Source organism: Homarus americanus, unplaced genomic scaffold (assembly GCF_018991925.1).
Source record: "Homarus americanus isolate GMGI-L3 unplaced genomic scaffold, GMGI_Hamer_2.0 scaffold39703, whole genome shotgun sequence".
NCBI lineage: Eukaryota > Metazoa > Arthropoda > Malacostraca > Decapoda > Nephropidae > Homarus > Homarus americanus.
In genome coordinates, this window is record NW_024714896.1 from 5,347 (window position 1) to 11,593 (window position 6,247).

General features: G+C 40.4%; 1 pseudogene; it reads left to right on the top strand.

The window, feature by feature from the left end:
* Nucleotides 1–2,031: 2,031 nt before the first annotated feature.
* Nucleotides 2,032–2,151, top strand: LOC121879725 (annotated as a pseudogene).
* Nucleotides 2,152–6,247: the final 4,096 nt, after the last annotated feature.

The following is a 6,247-nucleotide window of genomic DNA, read 5'->3' on the forward strand; positions in this document are numbered from 1 at the left end:
TTGAGCCAGAACACAGAGAAATGGAAACCTACCAATAAAATCAACCTCAACTCATTAGACATAAACAACCCAATAATTGCCCCATTAACTCAAAATTATATTGCAAAAACAATAGCAAGTTTCAAGAATAAAGCACCTGGCATAAGCCAAATTAATAAAATCGTACTTCAAAACATTCCTCAGTCTATGATCGAACAGCTCAAAAATATATACAATGCCTCACTTGCAACTGGCTTTTTCCCTACCAAATTTAAATTAGCCAAAATCAGACTCATTCCGAAAGCAGGAAAGAACCATACTCAAGCAGAAAACTACAGACCTATATCATTATTGGAAACACCTGGTAAAATATTGGAAAAAATAATCAACAACAGACTGAGAAATTTTCTAGACCAAGAAAACAAATATAACCCGAGACAGCACGGCTTTCGAAAACACCGAGGAACCAACACAGCAATAGCTCTAATATATGAATCAATTGCAAATGCTGCAAGTAACAGAGACCAATGCAATATAATTCTGAGAGATGTTTCAAAAGCATTTGACAAAGTCTGGCATGAAGGACTGAAGTTAAAAATAATCAAATTGGACATGCCTACCAATATCACAGCACTATTATGTAATTTCTTAGATAACAGACAGGCCAAATTAATAATCGACAACCATCTAGGACAAACCTTCATCCTTCATAGCGGAGTTCCCCAAGGCAGTAATATATCGCCGACGTTATACACTGTATACACGGCAGATATGCCGCAACCACGTCAATCAGAATACATAGCTTACGCAGACGATGTAACACAGATAGTCAGGTACCCGGGAAAGTCCAAACAAATGATGGCTATTAGAACATGCAGAGAAATAGAGGTAATAAACGACTATGAACGTAAATGGAAGATAAAAACCAATGTACAAAAACTCCAAATAATTCACATCGCAAAAACAAAACCATGCCCTATTATTGTTAACAACCAACAAATACCATATGCTGCCAAGGGAAAAACATTAGGACTCAAGATATCCAGATGCGGAATAACACCCCACATTAACGAAAGATTAGCTATGGCAAGATCACAACTTACTAAGCTCAAAAGATTCCGCCAATTGGAAACCAACACGCAATTGCACCTATACAAAGCACTGATCAGACCACACTTAGAATACCCCCCGATACCTCTGAACACAATCTCAAGAACCAATCAACTCAAATATCAAGCAGTGCAAAATATAGCCCTCAGAAGAGCGGCAAAACACCAACCACCATACACACAAACAGTACAAGACATACACACAGAACACGGCATAGACCCACTCAACATCAGAATACACACCCAAGCAAATGTAATATGGGAAAATATCCAGCAAGAACAGGATCCCATACTAAACCAACTAATTGAGGAAAACAACAACACATCGCACGGATGGTGGCCTAGAAGCAGGAAAAATGATAACGAAGAACCAGAGCCTCTATATACAAAATAACAACAAAATAACAATAAAAAATAACAATAAAAATAACTAAAGATGGGGATCATCCCTCCAGTGCCACAAGGACCTGGAGAGACCCCCCCCCCCTAACAAAATATGCCCTCAGGACAACTTAGAACAACCTAGCTTAGCTTGGCTGAGACCGGCCTTCCCTAACCCCAAGAACCTCTAACGCAGCACAGTTACGGAAGACAAAAAAACCCGTCTCCGCAAGGTGGATAGCCCACCTGCTGTTAACCTTCTCCTCTACTTCCCACTTCTAAACTTTACCTTGTACTATACCCTTCTCCCACTCTCAGAGCCACTACTCTCTTCTCTCCGTATAATCATCATCATCATCATCATCATCAGCTTTGGAATCGCTTTCTCGGCCTTTTGGCTAAGATCAAAGTGTAGTATATATTCTTATTTCTCTCTTTTGCTACTTCCATACTTAGTACTAGTTGCGGGACCTGCTTCTCGGCCTTTTGGCTAAGATCAAAGTGTAGTATATATTCTTATTTCTCTCTTTTGCTACTTCCATACTTAGTACTAGTTGCGGGACCTGCTTCTCGGCCTTTTGGCTAAGATCAAAGTGTAGTATCTGTTCTTATCAGCTTAATGGAGAGTACATAATCAGTGTTCTTTTTTACATAGAAGGAAGAGCACAGATTTGGACTTTCTGGGAGTGAAAGTAACAGAGTTACTCCTTTGTTGTTTTAGGTGGCGAGCAGGGAACCCGGTATTTCTCCATTGCTGTGGTTATTACTAATACCATGCAGTGAGAGGAAACATACCGGGGGGGCCTGCAAAGCCCCAAACCTGGTCCCACGGGACCCCACGTGGGTGCTTCTCACACGTGGCTATTCCCTCCTCTCTGTACTTCCTTACTTCGTACTGGCTGAGGGACCTGCACTCATAGAAGTGTATTCGTCCCAAAGTCCCTCCCCGGTAAACCATCACCTTGCGATCGAGTGGGTTTGTGATGGCGAAAGGGAGGTCGGTACACAACTCTCGGCCGATCCTCCAGGAATACCGTGATAGTGCAGGTACACCCTGGTAAGGGGGTTGTCATGTGTGTGTGGGTGTTCGTGTGGGTAAGGCAAGATGGACGACGAAGGGCCAAGAGGAAGAAACGAAGGAGAAGATGTGGGATGGAGAGCCGGAACACCTGCGACAGGCGAGCCAGTACAAATCGGTGGGAGCGGCGGAGACTCTGACTCAACGGACGGCGGGGGAATGGATGCTCTCCCCCGCCCGAGCGGGGATCGGCAGCCGGAAAGAAGAAACCGAATGCTGACCATATGGTTCCCTGCACCACCATCCTTCAAATGCACAGAGAGGACGCAGGGATGCCCATGGGAATGAGCATCATCGGGGTGGTCTGGCTGCAAGCAATCATTAGTCCGACATCTAAAGGAAGCCCACAACAAGAAAATCAACGAATATATGAACATGTGTGCAGGGTGCTATCTGGTACTGACTATCCGGCCAAGCAATCACACGTGCATCCTCAACAGGCAGATGAGGGAGGAGCAAAGGGATCCCCATTTTCGTTTCCAGTGCGACGTGCAATACTGCTACTACTCTGCCCCAACAAAGAGAGGAGTGAACAACCACAAGGCAGCAACACATGTACGGCAGCGGAGGAGGAGAGACAACCAACGTCAGGCGGAGCAACGACAGGGGAACCAACAGCCTGAAGGCAATCCAGCAAGCGCCCAGCCCACACAGGAAGTTGGGGAAAATAGGGATAACGAGCAGAGGGAGCAGCCACAGAATGACGAGCAACAGCAGCAAAGAGAAACACAAGGGCAACGAGAAAGGCACAGATGGACCCCCCCACCCAGGGATGGAGAAGTGGAAGGACCAGAGACACCACGCCCCGTCTCAGGGAGAAGTACACCAGTGTCACCGCTGAGCCCAGACGATCAAGAAACGCGACTGAGGTATATAACGCCGAGCCAGCTGCTCCAAATTGAACCCTCACCAGGAGAGGAATCACAGCACGCAGGGGACCTGACACCCCTCTTGCACATTCCAAGAATGCCACTGTCACCTCTAAGCCCTGATGAACAACATGGGGGAGACAGTACCCAAACAGGGGAACAGATAATGCAAAGTCAAGAAACAAATGAAGGAAGCCAAAGTAATCGCAGTGAATCCCCTACACCACTATCGCAAAGTGAAGCAACCCAAACACTAAGTGGTGAAGGCAACATACAGGATACGATACGAAGTCTTTAGTTAAGAGGTGAAAGAAGATTATTAGGAGTTGAAGGAAAAGTGGTGAAACTGAAATACAGTAGGAGTAGAAAGAATCTGGGCTCAACCAGATCGCTTCATCTTTCTTATTGGTGTTTTGTCTTTGTTCTGCTCCCTTGGGTCGTCAGACCTTTGTATTAATATTGGTTTATTTATATAATGCTGCTTATTATTATTATTTGTTATTGTTGGAGTTAGTGAGCCCGCCCAGGTCCTTGTGTAACTGGGAGGGTAGTCACATTTTTTTTTATTTTTTTTTTATTTTTATTTTTTGAGGTGTTAGTTAAGTGTTAGTTGTGTTAGTCTAAAGGTACACTGTATGAAGAGGCCTGCCAGGTTCTTAGTGGAGCTGGTTGGTCACTCTCATCTTTATTCCTCTAGTAATGTTTTATGTAGAAATGTGTATGTTGAGGCAGGAGGTGGTTCAATTACTTCTTCCTGGCTGATATAGCTGGGAGGGTAATCACATTATTATTATTAATATTATTAATATTTTTTTATTTTTTTATTTATTTTTTATTTAATTTTTTTTTGAGTTAGTGAGCCCGCCCAGGTCCTTGTGTAGCTGGGAGGGTAGTCACATTTTTATTTATTTATTTTTTTTTTTTTACTAAGATGTTAGTTCAATGTTAAATGTTAAATGTTAAATGTTAAATATTAGTTATGTTAGTCTAAAGGTACGCTGTATGGAGAGGCCTGCCAGGTTCTTGTGGAGCTGGTAGGTCACTCTCATCTTTTATTCTCTCTATTAATGTTTTATATGTATATTGGGGCAGGAGATGGTTCAATTACTTTCTTCCTGGCTGATTTAAACCAACTGTGTTCTTGGAATTCTTCGTTGTCTATATTATTTATCCAGTTTTGATATGTTTCTGTGTTAAGTTCAGTCACTTTTTTCCAAATATTTACAGCTTTGTTGTGTATATCTACATTGATTGCTAAGAGGTTTGCTCTCTTGTGTAGCTGTTCATTATTGATGTGGTCTGTATATTTTATGTTATATATAAATCTGAGGGCTATATTTTGTACTGTTTGTAACCTTTTAATGCACGTTTTACTAAGGGTGTTCAATGGGATGGGTGGGTAGTCCATAATTGATTTGACAAGGGCAATATAAATCTTTCTTTTGTTATTAATGCTAAGGTTCTTAAAGCGTTTTATTTTTGATAATCTTATTCTTGCCTGTCGTTCTTTATCTTTTAAGTATGTTATATATCCTCTTTTTGTTAGTTTTAATCCAAGCATCCTGCCTTCAGTGTCGTATGGGTATAGTTCCTGGTCGACTATTACTGGACTTGTTTTAATCTTGGCTATTGGTATTATCTTGAATTTGTTCTTATTTGTCCTGATTTTCCATTTTTTCTCAAAATCATTTATGTTTTTTATCGCTCTTACCGTGTAGAGTGCCATAAATTGAGTTGATTTTCCTGGGTATGATACTATTTGAGTAATATCATCAGCAAATATTACATATTCGCTAAAGGGGGTAGGTTGAGGTGTGTCTGAAGTATAAATTGTATATAGTGTTGGAGAAAGGCATCCTCCTTGAGGTACTCCACTCTCAAGATTAAACATAGTTCCCATAAAGTTTCCAATTTGAATTTGTGCTCTCCTATCATCTAAATAGTTACACAATATTCTTAGCAAGTATTCGTTTAGTCCCAGTTTTAATATTTTAGATTTCAAGCCTAAATGCCAAACTTTATCAAAAGCCTTAGAAACATCCCTTAAAATTATATTGATCTGGTTACCCTTGCTTTTTTCTATTGCAATTATTTCCGTTATTGTAGCTATTGCAGTTAGGGTATTTCTATTGGGCATAAATCCATGTTGTCTGTTGTTAGTTTTCCCATGTTGTGTTAAAAAGGCTATAAGTCTTGAATTTAATATTTTTTCCAATAGTTTCCCGGTAATTTCTAATAAAGATATTGGCCTGTAGTTTAATATTTCCTTATTGTCCTTACCCTCCTGAGGAATAAATATCATTTTAGCATATTCTAGTTTGTCTGGAAAGTAACCAGTTATTAAGCACGCGTTATAAATGTTTAATAGTGTATTTAAAATGTTTTCAGGTAGATTCATGATCATATTTCGTGTAATACCTGTGAGCCCAGGGGCCTTTTCCTTAAATTTCCTCAGACAGTGCATCATTTCTCCCATGGTTATTATTTGATTATTAGATAATAAGTTATAGTCTATATATTGCCTTGGGGTGATTCTATGTATTTGTCTTCCCATTTCTTCTTCTATCCTTTCTTCGTGTTCACTATCAAAATCTTCATTTTCCTCATCTGATATTTTAAAAACTTTTACCCATTCCTTTTGAATGCTGACTCTTGTTCATTTTCCTCGTGCAATTTTGTTCCATTTTGGTCTTTAATGTATGGTGTTTTTTGCTTGTTGTGCCCCATCATCTTGTTTATGGAAGTCCAAAATTTTTTTGTGTCTTTAGTCATGTCAGCCGCCATTATAATATCATTCCATTTTTTATTGTTTGCTTCCTTACATGCGTCTC